At 37.3% G+C, this 20,286-nt stretch overlaps 1 protein-coding gene across 1 annotated transcript in view; it reads left to right on the top strand.

Annotated features, from left to right (window-relative positions):
• Positions 1–533: 533 nt before the first annotated feature.
• The window catches only part of enox1 (ecto-NOX disulfide-thiol exchanger 1), a 51,827-nt gene continuing 32,074 nt past the window's right edge, over positions 534–20,286 (top strand). The window contains exon 1 of the mRNA XM_053496894.1: positions 534–779. The gene's annotated coding sequence lies outside the window, so the exon portion shown is untranslated. The remainder of the gene's footprint in view (positions 780–20,286) is intronic.

Genomic DNA, 20,286 nt, shown 5'->3' with positions numbered 1-20,286 from the left:
TATTAAATGCCTTTAGGTAGGCTGCTCAGCATTACGGTTTATGTCGTGTATTTTGCCTGTTTGTGAATGAGCAAATGTTTTATATTCACTGACTTTTAGTACTATACAGCTATTAGGATTCGGTTATAAATTCAACTAAAACATGAATATGGTGGCCAATGTCAAATATTGTTTTAAAGCTGTTTGTGAATTGATATTCCACTCATTTTGTTGAAATAAAAGTCAGCCTTACATCCAAGACATGACACTTTCCCAAAACATGAGAAAAAACACAGTATCTAGGCAAGCATTTAGGCTAGTAAACGATGCCTTAACAGTAAGGCATTATAACGGGGGACAGTGTTTTATCCACACAAAGGAATTTGCCGTTGCTGTGTTCCTGTACAAACACCCACTAAATGATAACAAGCCAGTGAATTATATGCATGTGCTAGTCTAACCAAAATGATCAGCATGTTGTTCATCCGGACGCGTTTAGGGAGAGGGGTGTGTGTGTGTGTGTGTGTGTGAATGTATATGAAACTTGAAACGTCCTTGTCTCGTGCTCGTGTTTCTCCGTGGAGAGAGGGTCGTGCACGGCGCTCGGTGTCGCGCGCTTCACTGTAGCCGACTGGAGACTGGAGCGGAATGTGGCGCTGAGATGCAGCACGGCTGAAGGAGTAGCTACACACACACACACACACACACACCATCACCACCACCACCATCCAGCGAGGTTCGTGTTAACGGATTTCGGTCGGAGATCACATCGCCGTTGAGCCACGCTCGTTTTCCTCACGGTAAGCGTCCATGATCTGATCGCGCTGTTTTCCGTGTGTGATGCTTCGCCTGTTTGCTTCTCGCAGCCGACGCTTGGGCTGGCACACTTTTCCCCGTGCTATTCCTTCACACGGTGTGTAAAGCTCAGGAACGCAGCACGGCTCTTCATTAACCAGGCGGTTAGAGTGGTGTGTCCTTCATAGTCTCTGACACTGTGTGTTACTTGTTGAGGTAGAACCAGGAACGTTTCTAACGTGTTGAATGTGGTGTTAATTACTAAAGGACCAAAGGTGAGGTGACTGTGGAAGATAATGTACTGTTGAAGGGACGAAGATAAAGCAAGCCTGCTGATGCTGAAACAGTAAAAATCCACACTGTACTGTAGATGCGAGTTAGCAGACAGGCATGAGTGTTAACAGCTTAACACATAACAAACTGACAGCATGTGCATGTTTAGTAAGAAGCTTCCCTTCTTCAGCTAAGTTTATAGAGAGGCGAAAGCTGAGCAGACAGAAAACTTGGAGCACATTTCTTTTTTATCACAAAGTCTGGAACAGTTGCGAGTGTGAGATTTGTTGTATTCTAAAGAGCGTTTTAATGAGAGGAGCTGAACAGTGACAGTAGCTCAGTAACAGAGTCTTGGACGCAGTCGCGTGACTCGATTGACTTTTATCTCCATGGCAGAAGCCCTTAATGACATCATCACCTGGGAAACGCATTCAGCACCATGGAGAGAGTTCCGTTCACAAACTACACGCACACACTCAGTGAATAATCCGAGCTGCAGCTCTTACCTGGGCTTGTTTTTAGACTCTAACAAATGCATCATGCTAGATAAAACCTCAGACAGATAGACTGTGCTGATGCTGCCATCTGCTTTAAATTATAGAGACCTGCACAGTACAAAAGAAAGCCTGTCTAAACTGTCTGTTTGTTTACTGTGAACAAGAACAATGTCATGTTGAACAGTATCAACTCGTTTTATTGTTAGGTTTACAAATAGGGTTCATTAATTGTTCTTCAGTAATTGCTTGCTTCAGGTCAGGGTAATAGTAGATCCATGCCTATCATGGGAAGACTGGAGATGAGGCAGGACTAGACCTTGAATGGGAAGCTAGTCCATCACAAGCCACCATGCACACACGTTTACATAAATGTATATATTCAGTAGAAAGGTATACCACAATATCGACAACAATTTAGTGCAGCTAATCAACCTACATTTCAGAAAGTGGGAGGATACTGGAAAACCAGAGAATCCCACATAGACATGGGGAGTACATGTAAACATCTGCATGGACAGTAACCTGAGCTCAGAATTGAAACAATGACCATTGTCCTAAAACCATTACAGATTAGACGGCTGTAACAAGTAGCTTTAACTTAGAAGCTTAACTAAATCATAATTAGCCTTAACTTAGAAGCTTAACTAAATGATAATTTAATTTAGGACATAGGACCCTCCTGGTTATCTCATTCCTGCTTTATTAACTATTCTCAGTTATACCTTTCCTAGTCATGATACTGAGGTTAGTGAATATTCTACTTTAATTCAACATTATTCCTCCCTTTCTCTGCAAAATGAAAAGAAACAAGACAATTGCATATGCAGGGAATATGAGGAGGCACCATGGGGAGCAGTTCATTGCTTAGTTGCAATGTAACATCATTGTTTTGGCCACATTTTTTTTACAAATCAGGGTAGCTGTCTTATACAGTAAAAGTCTTTTAGGTCCCTTGGAGGCTGGTATGTATTCTTTCACAATTAAGCTATGACTGAGACTCCTCTCTGATCCCTGCTAGGCCTGCTGAAATTAAATGATCAGTAATTGCTATGGTATTTTAATGGAGTGTATTGCAATTGACTGTTTCTGGTCTTTTAAAAATACTAATTCAGCTATGAGACCGAAAGGTCTTTCTGCTGGCCTTATCTTTTTGAAAAACCCAGCTGTGTTTTCTATCGATCTGAAGGGTGTCCAATTATGTTCACTTACAGCTCTGCAGATACTTGCCTTTTTTTTAACAGCCTGCTTTTTCATTAACATTTTCCACCGACCTGGCATGATCAACCAACTAAAGCACTTGTGTAAAAATTTGCAGGAGTAAATTTACACTGCTGTGGGGGCATTGTGTTGCTTTACACAGATTTCATTTTCTCAATAGGTCTTCTGTGAATGCTAAAATACAATGGAACTGCACACTTTATCTTTCTGGCTGCATGCTGATGAAAACTGGGGTCATATTGATCTTTAGCTTTCACTTAGAAATGTAGGAAACTGGGAAGGTAGTGGTATTAATATATGGCTGGCTTTTGACTGTCTGTTGGTAAACACACTAGTTGTCTCCTTTAATTAGGGGAAGCTGGCATCATTGCAGTATTGCTGCATGAGTTAGTCAGGCTTGTGTGTCTGCTTTTGCATTCAGCAGCCAAGATCATTAAACATGCGGACAGATTCATCCAGCATGCTAGATTAAAATGGCTTTGGTCACAGCTGCTGTTCGTCCTGAGGGGTCACTGTGTCTTATTGCATTTCAGAACAGAGGATATGAAAGCACCCTTTGATGTTTTGGATATTTTTGTGATGCCCATTGTGCAACCATAAGCGTAATTCTCTAGAAGCTGTGGAGCCTTCTACCAATGGTTGGCATCAAATGAGGGTAATTTCATTTGTAAGAATATCAATAAAAAGTCAGTTAGGAAATGCACTTTGCTGCTTCTCAGTTGCTAAAATAAAGGTGGCTGATTTAGTAGAAGATGAAGGAAGATAGAGCTAAGCCATGTGGGGGTGGGGGTGGGATGAGACAGTGTGGGTCACAGAAGACTGCACCAATTAAACTGCAGTGTTTCTCACAGATACACAAGAACAAAGCAATACAGAATAATTATTTATAGTGTGTTTAAGGTTAATTAAACCATATGTTTTTGATGCTTAGAATTATTTATATTTATAAAGGGATGCATTAGGTATGTTTCCTTTCAGCTAATTTTTTAGTTGCTGAAGTTTTAAGTGCTGAAGTCAATTAGCCATGGTTGAAACTAATAAATTTTTCGTTCTCTTGATAACAGGTTTCTTAAATAGATCAACTATAGCTGTCTATTAAAATTGTGGTTTTATTCATTCTATGTTTTCATTTGTCTTGTTTAGTGTGTTGACTGTCTTTAAGAGAGGTGTAGGGGTAACCAGGGGTGTTGCAGTTAATGGGCAGATCCTCTGTATCAGAGACCATGTTTACCAGACTATGTCTGGTGTGGAACACATAATCATGTTGCCTTTTTCACAAGTTCAGCAGAGCACCATATTAGTGGGCTTGAAGTTAGTTGAAGGCTTCTATTTCATGCTTACAGTGTTGTGAAAAAGTATTTGCCCCTTAATGTTTTGAATTTTTCTTATACTTGTCACACTTAAATGATTCAGATCATCAAACTAATTTTAAAAAAGCTGTCCAAACCTTCCTGGCCCTGTGTAAAAAGTAATTGCTTTTAAATTTAATAACTTAGTAATTAGAAATGGCTTTGTAACCTTTCAGTCAATAACTTAGCTTTTCATCTGTTCTGAAATTAATTTACATCGTCTTGCTTAAATTTTTTTTTTTTTTTTTTTTATCTTTTAGGGGTATTCACTGTATCACAGTTTAAGTGATTTCTTGATTCAACAGGTCTGTCAGTATTCAGGCCTGAGTGTGGCAAGTGAAATTTAACTCAAATTGTCAACAAATGTGGTTAATTATAGTTCATTAATGATTTAGCAAGGGTGACAATTAATTTTTAACATAGGGTCAATGGGTTTAGATTGATTTTTTTAAGTTAATAAGTGACATCATCATTTATAGTAAGATTATCATTTAACAGTGACAAATATGAAACAAATAAATAAAACAACAGGAAGGGGCAAATACTTATTCAGAGCACTGTATATATTTGAGGTTTCAAATGTAAGAAAGCCTAACACTCTAAACAGTGGTATTGCATTGGTATTTTAGAGAATAATACCTTTTCATATCCAATGACAATTCCTTGTCATATCCCATTGATAAATCATCCTGATAAAACTACATTGCAAAACAGTGGGTTTACTGTAACTAAAAACCAGTGGTGTCTGCAGTACTGTGTGAATGACACATGGAATCGAACCAAAACCAGACGTTTTTTTTTTGACTGTTCAAAATGTTTTCTTGATTGTCTGTGTATCTTGTTTAAATTCTATTCTTGTGCTGTGAGGGTTAAGATATGGTGTTTCATGCTGCATGTAAACACAAATCAGAGGAAGTGTGCAGGTGCAATGGAGCAATGAAGTATATGGGGAGTGGGATTACTGTAGCAGAGCCCCTGCTGTTCCCTTGACAAGCTCTGTGTGTTGTGATTAGGGGTCACTTTGAGGAGAGCTATAACTGAGCTTGGAAGAAGGTCACAGGTCTCCTTTCAGCCAGAGTCTCCCACAAACCATCATGTTCAAAGGCTTGTGGCAGCGCGACAGTGAGAAATTGGCTCTTACAGAAAAGAGAGAGGTTTTTTTTTGTTCTGGGAAGAAGACAGATTATTTTTGTTCTTTTCCTCCTTAGAAGGAACAAAGAGAAGAAAAGGAGAGTTGTATTCTGCCATTCCATTTTCTGGCAGAGAGAGAAAAAAAGTTCCTGCATAAGTGAGATGTTCCTACGTGCACAAGAAATGTCCCAGCTTTTGTAGTTTTGATGCTAATGGGTTTTGCTTTGCTCATTTATCCTCTACAATTACTGTAAGGGCTTAATCAATCCAAACAGCTAAGTGAAGGCTGTAGTAAAGGTCTGACATGCTGCATTATGCTTAACCTTTTCAAGGGCAGCCCTGATCTCTTCCCTCGTCGGCTTCAGTAACCAAAAAAAAAAAAAAAGATAAAGACAGAGAATGGGATTTACTGAAGAAGTGCAGGCTAAATGGCCAGCACTGGACCACTGACTCTCAGTCTGTATAATACACTTCAGGTTTCTCCCCTCTACAGCTGGAGTTGATGAGGAGCCTGATTGTGCCACAGCTTAAATATTCTCCAGTCAGTGGAGAGAGTTCTCTAGCATAGTCAGTAATCATGCTAATGCCCTGGCTTGCCTTTGCCTTTCTGTTGGCTCAAATAACAGGCTAATTTAACAAAAAATCAACCTGGTGTTCGATTCAAGCTGTGAGTCAACTTCAAATAAATCTTGTTTCATACATTCAGCTTTGTTTTCTGTCATTTCAGGATTATGTCCCTAGTGATTGTGTTTGAGCAGGAAACATATCAGTGACAGAATTTTATCTCTGAAATGTTTTTTTTTTTTCACCTAGATTACTCTGGGAATTAATATGATCTAAAGATGCTGGAGTAATAACTAAGAGAGAAAAAAACATGAATCATCTGTGAAATGCGGCTCTTGCTCCATTGTACTAGGGTGGAGGCGGGAGGAGAGGCCTAAGATAGTGGTATTTGGTATGCACAGTGAATTGCATTCTAAAACTACAACCCGTACTGCATCACCTCATTCATTCACTGACGTTAACTCAACTCCTGACACCATAAATACAGCCTGTGCAAATCACAGGAGTTATGATAGAAATCTCTGCTTTTGTGATGCACCCGTCAACTCAGAGATTTTGAAAAAGGCAAGAAAGCAAATTAAGCACTAATTAGTCATTAAATCATTTTTGTATGTGTATGAGCAACATCATGATAGAAATCATTAACTGGAAATAAGATCATTCACAAATGAAATATGATGTATGAGACAAGCTCAGAGTACACCGTTAAGAGCAATAGATCGGTATGCTCAGTTAGATCTACACATGTACCTGCCACATCTTCAGCATTCTCAACTGGGAATTAACAGGTTGCTTAGTAACTGCACAGTTCCTTAAATTCCTTTAAGCTTAATTAGGGTGCAAGTTTGATAGCTTGGACTCTTTTAAGTCAGCACTCATGTTATGTCTAGAAAGTGAAGCACCAGCATGGCAACCCAAGCTGATAGGTTAAATAATGAAACTGGTGACGATGCCTATTCATACTCAGTCTACCTAAAACAATTTGTTCAGACACACTCTGGGCACGAAGGAGCAGCTGCACTTAAAGAATACAGTGTTTTGTTCCTCAATGTAATGGAGTTCTCTTTCTGATGGAAAAAGGCCCAGCGGTGAAGCTTAAGGTGCAAACCTAACTGTCTCTGCAATTTGACTTCCATTTGGACAAAATTACTCAGTACTGAGGCATGCCACAAAATAAAATTTATAGGCCAATTTAATTGTTTTATTGTATTTCTAAAACATACGAGGGATGTTCGAGTCATACAGAGACTTTTACTTGTGCAGAAAAATGGAAACATAAAAAGTAAACACTACCTTTATTTCTCCATATAAATAAATGCACTAATGCACTCATCATGCTTGGATATGCCAGTATGCCGGTAAAATGATCAGACTGCCTGCTTCACGTCTGGCCTCCCAGGAACTCCTTTAAAAGTCCAGACGTGGAAATGGCTAGAAGTGAGGTCAGGACTGTATGGAGGATGTGACAATAACTCCCTGTAAGGTGCAAGTGGTATTTGTGAATTATTGTTTGAGACAGATGTATCTCTTCTGCAAGTTGGCGACACAACATCCCTCATAATTGCCATATAGAACATGAAAAAAGTCTTTTGTAAGTAAATGAAAGCACATAAAATTTTATTAAGTTGTTTCATTTCGCTGTATACTGTACAAGCTGTATATTGTTAAAATGACAATAAGATTAACATGACATGACCTGACATGTCTTTGTTTGATCATGTTAGATTGAATGGTGCATAAAACCACAGTCGATTTTATGCTAGATTTATATTGTGATTTAAGTATAGAAGCCCTTTAGTCTAGTATCTTGTTCTAGTAGATACTGTTTATTTGCCTGTAGACATAGAAGGCATCCAGTGTTCAGATTGAGATTTCTTATGTTACTGTGGTGTTTTTCCATTAATGTTTTAGCAACTGGCTCCCCGGGGGTTTAGAAATAAGTGTAACAGTATCCCTCCCCCATTGCTATAGCTCTGAGGCAGTGTGGGAAATCTGCACTATGAGATGTACAAAGTAACACACATTCTTCGTTCTTGTGCCTTTCCTGTCGCCACACACACAGAGACACACACAACACGCAACACACATTTTAGATTTAGCATAGTAACAGTGTGCTGTATAATATTATGTCAAAAAGAGCACTGGCTGGGAGTCGAACCCAGGCCTTCCTTACTGTATGACAGACGAGAAACATACCACTAAGCCACCAGTGCCCCGGTAAGATGTATTTGTATATATCTGTATATAGAAGAGCACAATGATAAAGTGTTACATACATATACTGTATATGTAAAGAGTGTCTAGAAAGTTTGTTTATGATTGAAGGAAGCAAAATGTTTAGAATTTTTATGAAAACACACATGGTTTCTCATGGTTTTTCTACTGATGATGAACTGATGTTAATATATCTGGTGTTACTCCAGATACTGTAATGTAATGTCTCCCTTTTGCGTGTGTGTGTGTGTGTGTGTGTGTGTATATATATATATATATATATATATATATATATATAAAGCTATCTGAAAAACTACTGTAACATAAAGTATGAAAAATGTTAGAAGCCATAATGCTTAGATATTTTTAGTTTTTAATTTCAAATTTTGCACCAAAATACTATTTAAGTTCAGTTTTGCCATATAATTTACTTTTCGACAAGGCGTGAAGCTTTTAGTTCTTGCATCAGTGTTGGGCTGTATTGTTGATAAAAGCTTAGGCTTGTTTAGTTTTTTTTGTTCCTTTCAGTTTTCTTTCCAGGACCACCTTCAGTGCAGACTGATGAGTATACCCTAAGAGCACAGCAGTAGGAGGACTTTAGGAAACCGGAGAATACAGTGTTGTTATAATGAATAAAGAAAGTAAATTTCTATACTTAAGCAATATCACTCTCAAGGCCATGCTGAACTGCTAGATATATTTCAACTGTGATGCTGTCATAGGTACGAGTGCTGTATATCCAGCAATACAGCACAACTTCATGTGTGATATTCCTTTTATAGCAGTTTTGCAAAAAACATTTCTCATCAACACATCAAGTTTTGTTTCTTGCTCAACCAACACATATCCTTCTGTGACTGGCAGAGCTACAGTAACTACCCACTAATTTCTTACCAGTATTAGTTGAGAAGACTAAACAATAGTGGGGTGAACAGGCCTGTGAATCTCGTAATTTTCTCTTTATTTCTCCTCTTATTCCACTTTAGTATCAGCTCTGTTAACTACTGTGTTCCAGGGTTAAATCTCAAATAATGTTAAGTGGAAAGCTAGTGTGCTAGGGTGTACAATTTATTGACACACACACACAAAATAGTGCCCTTGATCAGGAATTGGAGAGCAGTTGGAAATCTACCTTGTGTTAGGAGCTAGTTAGCTTTGTAGCCGTAAATCAAAAAATCACTGATAGTTCAGATGTGATTCGCAATGACAAATATTAAGGAGTCAAAGTGTTTTTTAGGATGACATAACATATTAAAAATGTTATCCTGCTGAAGGTGTGTCTGTGACTGTTTTTAAATGTGTTTTGTGGCAATCCTACTTTCACCCATGTTGGCGCCGACAGTGTAATTAACGAACACCCAAGACGCAGAGTGATACAAAGAGCTAAATGTCCCAGTGCTGGTACCATCCATCTTCACCACTCTTAGAATGCCTCTTGTCCAATCAGATTGCTCAGTCGAAACTAACTGTTGTATAAGATTTCGTAAGAATCATAAATGATTGGAAATGTATCTCTTTGAATTCAAAAGCTGTACTTGTATATCTCTGTGTCTGAATTCTTATTACTGATCATAATCTATGCTGTCAACATTTAAAGGCCAAAAAGCAGAGATGTCTGAATTATTTGACGAGGTCCAATTCTGCTGTATGAATAATAATAGTGGTTTAAAGAGGAATTTCAGTGCATAAGAAGATAAAGTCAGTCAACCAATACACATTTTCTGTGCTAGAAGACATAAATGCACATCTAAGCTTTTGATACAGGTTATGCTCTATTTACTCATGGTGTAACTCAGGGAACACAAAATCAATCGTGCCTCTTGAGTGAAATGTTGAATTGAGAAGTGATGCATATAACGCTCAGATCACATTTCTTGGCACTGGTTCAAGATGCTGTATGCTGGACTGTATGATTACATTTTAATTATTTAAAGAATATTGTTTTTATTAATTAAACACATCTCTCATAGTTTGTAATGCACAGTATAAGTACTTTATCCTTCTGTATTCTTCTGATTGTACCTCAAGAACTCAAGTACAGTCACAAGTAAAGCTCCATCTGTTTTCTGTTCTGAAGTTAATGGTGAATGGAATGATCGACTGCTTGGGTAATGTGGTACATTTCTGAGCGCTTACCTTGTGTTTGGATGTTTGCCTTTTTGAAATTTGTGACGAGTGCCACCACACTCAGCAGGCTAGCAGTTTTACTAAAATTACTCGAGTAATGACCAGTGGAAGACGTGGCAGTCTTCATTCAGATTAAAACAGACCAGAAGAGGAGCAAAAGAGTATTCAAGGTTATGTGCTTATTCATGGGCTGATTAATGTTTGCATAGCAACAGTTCCCATAGTTCCCAGACCTTTAATATAATCTTTTTCTTGCTGTGTTTTTTAGTTTGGACTGAGATATGCATCTGGATATGGATAGTGTGTGTGCTTAGGGATCTTAATATTTCAATACAGTTACAGTTACATAGTTACAGTACAGCATAATGTCTTGGAAATGTCTTGGTGCTTGCCATACATCACTTACCTATTTATTTTTATTTTTTTGCACAACATAATAATTATAAAATTCAGTAGTTTAAGATAATTTTTCAATTAGAATATTTAAATTTGGATTGTGCTTAAAAATACATTATTTGGACATATAATGTGTTCTATATAAATACAAATACAGTTATACAGTTACACAATTTTTTTTTGTTGTTGTTTGTTTGTTGGTTAGTTGTTTTTGGCCACATTGATACATTTCTAGTATCCATGGTAACTGCCTGGACGAGGCACTGTCTTCCAAGGCTAATTTGTTTAGATTTTGGAGAAATGGGCAAAATTTTATTTGTAAAATTCATCATAGGCGAATGTGAAAAAGTCTGTAATAAGCTCTTCTTTAATTTAGACCAAAAATCATAGACCATGCAGCCAGTGATAGGATTTCTAAAGGTCTAAAGTGTTTGTTTTTTTATTCTATGTTTTTTTCTACAGAGCACTGTAGTAAGATCCATTTATTTAAAAAAAAAAAAAGAGGTTTAATTGAATTAAATTGTTGTCAGGAGCACCAAGCCGATACTCACCATTCAGCTATAACATTAAAAAGCAAAACATTAGGCCTAATAGTCCTACTTGCGTCCCCGCGGCAGCTCTGGTCCCTTAGGGCATGACTCTTCAAGATCTCTGGGGATGTGCTGTAGTGTCTGGCACTGAAACATTAGTGGTGCATTCTTTGGGTGCTGTTGGTTGTAAGGTGTGACATCCAAGAATCAGACTAGTTTGTCCAGCACATGCCATGGACTGGAAGACATTATAATGTTACAACATATAAAGTGTGCTTCCAACTTTAAACTATGGGTGTGAAAGTCAGATGATCAGTTTGATCATTATCATGGTTTACCGCTGTACTGAGAGTACACTATCTAAATTCTATCACATTAGAATAATGTTATTCTATTTATGCAGAACTAATCAGCTGGACAAATTTATTATATTAAATTCTAAATATAATAATTAATTTTATATTAATAGAAAACAAATCATATGATAGGTATATCTTCTAATGTAGCCAGTGGGTAGAAGTACAGTACATATTAAATCACTTGTTATTAAAACTTTGTGTATGCGTCTAATTAAAAATAATCGATGTGGTGGTCTAGTGAAAATTTGATAATGTCAGGAGAAGCAATGCTGATGTGTGGTGTTGATTAGCATGAGAGCAGTCAGATGCATATCCCTGCCTGACTAAGGGTGATTGATCGTGAGTAAAGCACTAACACCACCTCTCGACTCCCAACAAAGCTCTTGTCAACCGAGCTCCAGAAGATACTCATTAAGAGGGGCTGCTCTGTTTGTGGACATTATGATGAATAGAGGGGAGTAGAGGAACAGACCCTGGCTGGACTCCAATCTGGTGGCTGTTTATCTCTGAACATTTCTCTGTGTCCAAAGCCCATCACTGCAATACACTTCTGCTGTTGCACAAGTCTGTTAACATGTTGCCTCAGACCAGCTTCATTAGCTCTCTGTGCCTTATTGGTGGAAAAACATGCAGGCTTGCCCTGTTGTGTTGAGGAATATATCAGGTCTGTCGTAGGAATATTTTTCCTTTTTATAAGGTTTATATATATATATATATATATATATATATATATATATATAAACTTTATGATTAATATATATTTTTTATATATTTTATAATAAGGTATAGATAGATAGATAGATAGATAGATAGATAGATAGATAGATAGATAGATAGATAGATATAATATAGTATAATATAATGCTTATATTCTGCTTGTTATAAGGTTATAGATGATTAGATGTAGCTAGTGTTTAAGAAATAATCATCTCTAAATTCTATAAATATGGAAAACATTTAAATTGTTTAATGTCTAAAAATATGTCTCACCTACTGCCTCTTGTTAATAAGGAAGTTTCCTATAGTTCAGAAGAGTACCTGCTGTTCCCCTCCATATGCACAGGCATGCTACACAGCTCTCACTGATCTGTCAGTGGGTTGCCTGACCACAACTGCGCTCTACCATATGCGTATTTCTGGCAGTACTACCCTCACGATCAGCCAGCATTTGATTTTAATTTCACAGCAGTATATTGTGAGGTTTCTCATGAAAATATCAAGGCATGCTTTTAAAAAAAAAAAAAAAAAAATCTCACTGTTCTCATTCTTTCCAGCATCCATTAATAATAGCGCATGTGTGAAGCCTTTTCTATTTTACAACCCTTTTCACATGTGGTTGATTATTACCCTACTATAGTGTGTGTGTTTGTGTAGGTAATGTAAATGAAATTACATTACACATAGTTTTAGCCTTTTTTCTATTAAACCCTCAGCAAATTTCAGCAGTTCCCTCTTCCACATTATGACTTACGTGTCCTTATAATTCTAGAGTTCTGGGAAGATTTAAGTAAAATCTGGCTCATAGTTTGCTGCTACACCCAAAACAGCATGCTGCTTGGCTGCACGCAGCACCTTCTACTGGGACACGGGCCATGTGTGTGTGTGTGTGTTTACAGACCAGTTTTAAAAAATAATCTGATGGCTCTTTGCATTCTAAAGGACATTATTAAAGTGCATGTTTTAAAAAGGTAACCTGCTCAGGGCCATTAAGATACAATATATGTATGTCTGTCAACATACTTTCCACATGGAAATGGAAATGGATAGGACCCGAAAACATACAGTACTAGAAGAAATGAGCAACCGGCTGCTAATGTGTTAAAGTATATTCCATTGTGGTAGCTTCTTCAGAAGACTGGTCAAACAGACACCTACTGTACATATACAACATTCCAAGACCCCATAGTTTCACTGCAGTTATTGAATAATAGTAATGCTTTAAGATCAGACATATTTTATATCAAAACAATTTTGTAAATCCTAACCACAGTGCTCATATGTACTTTCCGAACATCCCATTCCAGATTTAGTCCCCTGTGCTGTTATAATAACCTTCACTCTGCCTAGGAAGGCTGTCCACTAGAAATTGAACATGGCTGTAGGGATTTGCCCATACAGGCACAAGTTAGTGAGGTTGGACACTGATGTCATCTGAGGAGGCCTGGAGTGCAGTCGGTCTAGCACAGTACTGTGCAAAAGTATTGAGCCAGCCACCAATCATTTCTTCATATTTTGCTTGCAAAGAGCCAGACTTTCCTCCTTTTTTTAAATGTAGTCTTAAGGAATAATGCTGCTTGTTACATAAACATTACATTTTTAATTGGATCTTTCAGCACTTTGCAGCTTGTCACGGCAAAACATTTGTTGCCATTTCTTTAATTCAATCAACATAATTTATTTACATTTTATAGGAAGAAATGGGGTGCCTCAAAACATTTGCACTGTACTGTATCTCCCAAAGGTATTCATTAGTGTTGAGGTCAGAGTTCTGTACAGGCCACTTGAGTACTCCTTTTAAATTGTTGGCGACCCGTGTCTGCATGGAGCCCTTTGTACATAGAAACATTGTCATGCTGGAATTTTTTGAGCCTTTTAGTCCCAGTGAAAGTTGAATTCTACAACATACTGTGCACACACATTCTACTCTATGTAATTGTTTGTGGCAATAACTTGGGGATGAACCACATATTAGTGTGATGGTGAGGTGGCAACAAACCTTTGGCCATGTAGTGTAATAAAAAAGTAAATTTTTGGGTGTAAAAAAAGAAAGGAAAAAGTTTTGGACCAATCAAGAGGGAATGGCAAAAATAACAGTGGGGTCCTTTTTCACTGTGGAGAATAAAAATTGCAGAGTGCGGCGTTAATGTCACATGTATGTGCTGTGTGTAGACATGCTGATCTAAACAGCAAAGTGCATGCTCAGATCTCAGGCCAGACAGAGGCAAACTGTTGCTGCTTTATCGAGCCCTGCTGCCAAGCTCCAGGAACACTTCCCTTAAAGCGATCAATATCACCCAGCATGACTGGAGAACTATTGATCTTTTTGGCCTGAAACATTTTCTTCTGTTGTCATTAGTTAAGATTGAAATAAACTTTTCCTACCGGCTTTCTGATATATTGCAACTACCATAGCACATGATGCTATTTTATTTATTTATTTATTTTTTTAACAGATGATTTTCTTTGCCTTTTTCTTAATAAAAATATGGAAGTTATACAAAGGGAGGGGGAATGATCTAGGAACAATAGATTCCAACAGGGCTGGATTAATGTTTAATGAGGCTTTTTTTTACCATACAGTACAAATGGTGAAATTAATCATTGATTAATTATTGATATAAAATAATAAATGATTTGTTTCATTTATTATTAAATTAATAATTAAATTAGTTATTATATATAAATTAATCAGACACATGAAACCTCATATCTGCTGAATACTTAACCACAGGACCATGTCATTTGTATTTGAATAAAGCAAATCCATAAAAGTGTCTTAATATTTGACCATTTTTGCCCAAATATGAAGTTTGTTTCTACAGGCTTTGAGTTTGAAAGAAAGAGCATCAGGTGTATAGCATCAGCGGCTGCTGAAGAGAAAAATCAATAAAACTAGATTAGCAGTGGTAATACTGTCGTAGTAATCTGCATTTTTGTAACCCCATTACAGTAAGGTACAAGCAAAACATAAGAAGTACACATGGCACAGGATAAAAATTAAGATTTAGAGGTAGAGTAATCGAGCTAGAATTTACATTTTGATGTGTTTGTGGCCTATAGTAGTGGAGGTGATGAATTGGACTTTTCTTCCATTAAGCCAGGGTAAATCCGCTGAGATTTATGGGGGCTATTAAAGCCAGAGATGGTCATTCAAAGGCCACTCATCTTGTTGATATATAGGAGGAGAAAGAAAGAGATAGGGACACCAAGAGTAGAAAAACACATAAATGTGCATGGCTGACAAAAAGGTAAGCATTGCACTGTCAAAGTCAGTGATGGTGAGGATGTTGCATGGCCAGATGAAGAGCTGATGACTTGTTTTTCAAGGCTCATGCTGCATCGTGTTCCTTTAATCCTTAAGCAAGTGGCATAACAGCAGTGATGTGGAGCGGCAGGATTGAGAGTAGAGACTGAAAAACTGGGCTTGCTCATCTACTTCAAGGTCCTATGACTGATTTATAGACCTGAGTCTGTTCATTAGTTCAAATTCCATAATTCAACTCCAGCAGCCCACAGACCATCAAGCAGTGCTCTGACAGTCCCACAAACACTGTGAGCACATTCAGCAACCAGAAAAAGAGAGAGAAAGTGGGGGAGAAATGGTTTGAATATCTATGTGGGTAATATGTCATATAAGATATGTCAGAGGTATTTTTTCCCCTTCTTTTATTGCATTTGCTATTCAGCCTCCTGAAATGTATGTGTCTTTGTTGCTGTGGAAGAATGTTCAGTGGACGATTTCATGCCCAGCAGTACATACACACACACAATTATTGGCCTGCATTAAGAAATAAAGGAGATTTGCGGTTACTGGATTTGGGTTAAGAACCCTTTCAACACATTCTCAAAACCAGGAAGGATATTGCTGAGCAGTCAATACTGTGGAATAAATGTGGTCGGAAAAAATCATGAATGGAGATCACTTGGTGAAGTTGCATGGTGGAAAAAAAAACAACAAAAAAAAACGTTTTATTAGTGAAAGTAAGAGCATTTCCATAAACAAAGAGTGTGATGAGAACTCTGAGGATTGGGATTAAACAGCTGTGCGGCCATAAAAAATCACTTGTTAATAAGACTAATCGGAAAAAAAAAGACTTCAATAAGACTAGGTATTTTTTCCTTTATATAGTAACTATGGGAGTTTTTTTGTGGTTAGGACTGCCTTAAAGTCCAAATGAATATAAATTTATTCGATCTGCTGGAATAACTGAGCCATATTGATGAGGATAACAGATGGTATGACATTCTGCATAAGCTATGTGGTCAGTGCTACTCCTAACACAAGAGAAGTAAGAAACTTTTTTCCTCTTCAATTTATAGTTACAAGTATCTGCTGCTGATTGTAGCTAGGCTTCCTCAAGACCTTAGGACACTGTTATGTGTAGATGAAATGTATATTTACTGTATGATTGGGGTGTGTGGATGATTGTGTGCTCTTCATTGATACACACCAACTTTCGGTCTGGAAAAAATGGCAACATTATTTTCTTGCATGTAGACACATGAGTTGAAACACATCTGTTTCTGTAATTAATCATATTCACCCACTCACTCACTCACCAGGAGGCTTAAGGCACGAGGCAGGGTACACCTTGGACAAGGTGCCAATCCATCATAGGGCACACACACACACACACACGCTCACTACAGGCAATTTGAGAACGCCAATTAGCCTTACCTGCATATCTTTGGACTGTGGGAGGAAACAGAAGTACCCGGAGGAAACCCACCAAACATGGGGAGAACATGCAAACTCCATGCACACTGAGACAGGAATCGAGCCTGGCTGGGATTCAAACCCGCACCCTGGAGGTGCAAGGCGACAGTGCTAACCACTACACCGCCAATTCATATTTAGTTTAACTTAAATTATATTTCAAATAAAAGTTACGTAGAAAATCCCCATTATTACAAAAAAATGAATGAAATTGCATGCTGGGGCACTTGAGAAATTGTTTAATGTATGTGAATTATTCCGGTCTATAGGCATTGGCCTTGACCTTATACCCTGAATACAGTAAAAACCAGAACAGCATTCTTACTAAAGCTTTAGCAGAGAACTGACCATTTTGACCTGCTTACTTCTCCTGAGGCCTGTGCAGCACCTTACAGAAACATTTCAGGTTAATACTTTATATCAGCAGGAGAGGAAACAAGCATGTCATGCTCAATTCTCCTCGTTATCTAGCTCTGTTTTTATTTGCTCTGTAATCTACTAAACATGGCAGTTAGGCACTCGCATGTTACATGAAAATGTTCTTATTATAACATCTTTCTATAGAATCTAGTTTATTAGTTAATACAGTGTTTGCTTTGATTCAAAATGTGGTCAAATGGGTCCAATGTGGTTGTACAACCAAAAAAAAAGGGGGGGGGGGGGGGGACAAACCCAATCGTTGGTCCTTTTGTCCATTTTGACCAAGGTTAAACCAAACCAGTTAGATTGTCTCCCTAATATTACCCCACCACAAGGAGAAAGAAATTATCAACTGTGCAATGGTTTTGTGTTTACCACTGTTTCCCTATGTATTATCTTGTTTTTAAGGAAATGTCTATTTTCCTAAAAAATAAATAAATAAATAAATAAAACCCTGCTGAATAAGAAGTATGAACCTGTAAACAGAATCCGTAAACTCAGAACAGTATTCATCCGTTAGCTAGGAGGAAAAGCACTACCTGGGTCATCAGTGGCCATCTTAAATAGTTGAGAACTCTTTGTATAGCATTCTTTACAGGGCAGTGTATAAAAGTCTGAAAGAGACTAATGGATCTAAGGGGGAAAAAAAACTCAACAGCTGTGCAGAAAATGGAATATTGTAGAGACTTAGAACATCCTTATCTGATCCCTTTCCAGGCCCTCCTGGGTTTTCCTTTTTTAATCGGTTGTATATCATTTGAAAATGTTCCACTGACTTATTTAATCGGCTTCTCAATGCCACAGCGGTGCTGTTGAACTCAGAGGAATTGCGGTGTTCAAAATGGCATAAACTTGCATACTTTCTACCTCTTGGCTACAGTTTACTTAAAACTGCCCTAAACTGTTTCATTTTGTGGGAAGTTGTGAGTACAGTGTTAATGTAAAAATATCATTAATTTTAAAAAGTACAGTAAACCTCTGAATGAATTACCTTCGGACAAATTTTTCTTAATATTTCTCAATTTGCGTTTGCATTTTATGAGTTGAAAAAATGTTTGGCTCTGATTAATTAGGAAGATTTCACATACTTGTAAAAAATTACATAATATTATAAGATAAAGGTATCTACATGGTTGACTACCTTCAAAATGATAAGTTATCATATTTCTTGAGTTTTAATTTAATTAAATCTGTGGAAATATACATAGATGCGATATCTGGGTTCCCTAGTCTGCTAGTTATTTAGTTAATGCTCTTGGATGAAAAATGTTCACCAGGTGTAGCACTTCAATTAAAAACTAATCATCGTTATAGTCAATGATCAGTCATTTTTCTTGTGTATTTTACGTGACCGATTATGAAAAATGGCAATTGATTTAAATTGTTAAAGATGAATAAAACTCGCCATGTTGCATGTTTGCAATGCATGTAGACAGCTGCTATTTAGAAAAGCTTGAAGTCCATGCATGCATATAAAGCCAATAATTACGTCATTGTGTAAAATGTATCTCAAGGTGATTTGTTATACAAATTTTATTTAAAAAAGGCTTTTTCTGGATGTTCCATGGGCATACTTTGGTTTCAGGAAAAAATCATAAGTAAACCACCAATAAAGGAAAATCTTAACATTAGGAGAATATGCAAACTGTCACAAGGAGTATACACAGTAAATACTAGATGGCCTACAGGGATAATGTACTTCTGCATTGACTGCTCTAACGAGTTTGTAACATTAATATATTCAGTAAAAGGTGCTTGTGCGAGTAATCTTACCTGATGTACATAGAGCTACTGCACTCTGCTTGAAGTAATAGTGAATTGATTTTTGATTTTAAGAAAGACAATCAGCACAAGAAGCATTGTACTGTGAAGTTAAACCGATTATTAATCAAATGGTTGGCTCAGTGATTATGGAATGGTTACTGACTCCCATCATTATTACTGGCTATGGATGTTCACTTATAATGTCTTGCATCTCAGTTACCTAAATGGCTGGATCATTTGTTTAAATCAACTATAATGAATAAATTGATAGGAATAACACTAAAATTAAGTTCAGGCATCAATGTCACAGACCAACTTAACCAGTCCAAACAGATCTTTTATGCAATATTAATTTAGGTTTGTAATATTAATATGTCATTATGTAGACATTTAATTGATAAAAAATCCTGTAAGTATAAATAAGTGGGTCAGGTAAATGTGACGCTCAGATAAATGTGGAAAAAAGTAAAGTATATAACTTGTTCTTTCTGTCTGCAGGTGAATCCAGTTTAGCACATGGCAGTCGTAAAGGAAAATTCAGCAAAAGTCCTAATGCTCATATTCACAAATATTTTATATGCTTATATCTTTCCATTCACACTTTTATGACTATGATAATATGCCATGCTGTGATTATCAGGCACTCAAAAAACGTTAATGGCCTATGCACACCAGACATCCAAAGAGGTCTTTGCATAAAAAAAAGTGTGGACAGATACTGTTTATGTTGGTCGTCTCTATCTGATGTCACTGACTGAGGACTAAGGAGAAGTAAGGCCTGCAGATCAGCCAGGACATGCTGAAGTGTGAGCCAAAACATCTGGATCTCTCATCAGACCACTGGAACTGAGAGAATTCAAGATCCAGATCAGCATGAAACCCAGCAATCTGTCTTGAAGCAAGTGAAAGCAGTGTCTGACTATGAGTCCTTCATAAACTAGTCATTAGCTAAGAGTGGGTTTAAAGCTGAATGGTGTTTGTAACTTAATCTGTAAACATGTGTTTAATGGCTTTATGACATATATTCCTATACAATGGTGTGAGCAAGTTGAGACAACAATGTAAAGCTCAACAATTTATACTTAAGCTTGACACTAATTGGAAGGGAAGAGAACATATGGTGCTGCCGTAGCTCAGTGATTCTGTCACTCATACTGCTTGGTGCAGATACCCAAGCCTCTAATGTATTCAGCTCAAAACAGCCTTGAAAGTGTGTCATTAATCTCTGAAATC

Source organism: Clarias gariepinus, chromosome 5, assembly GCF_024256425.1.
Source record: "Clarias gariepinus isolate MV-2021 ecotype Netherlands chromosome 5, CGAR_prim_01v2, whole genome shotgun sequence".
In the NCBI taxonomy this organism is placed as follows: domain Eukaryota; kingdom Metazoa; phylum Chordata; class Actinopteri; order Siluriformes; family Clariidae; genus Clarias; species Clarias gariepinus.
Note: the sequence above shows the minus strand (reverse complement) of the source record. Positions and strands in the feature narration are given on the sequence as shown.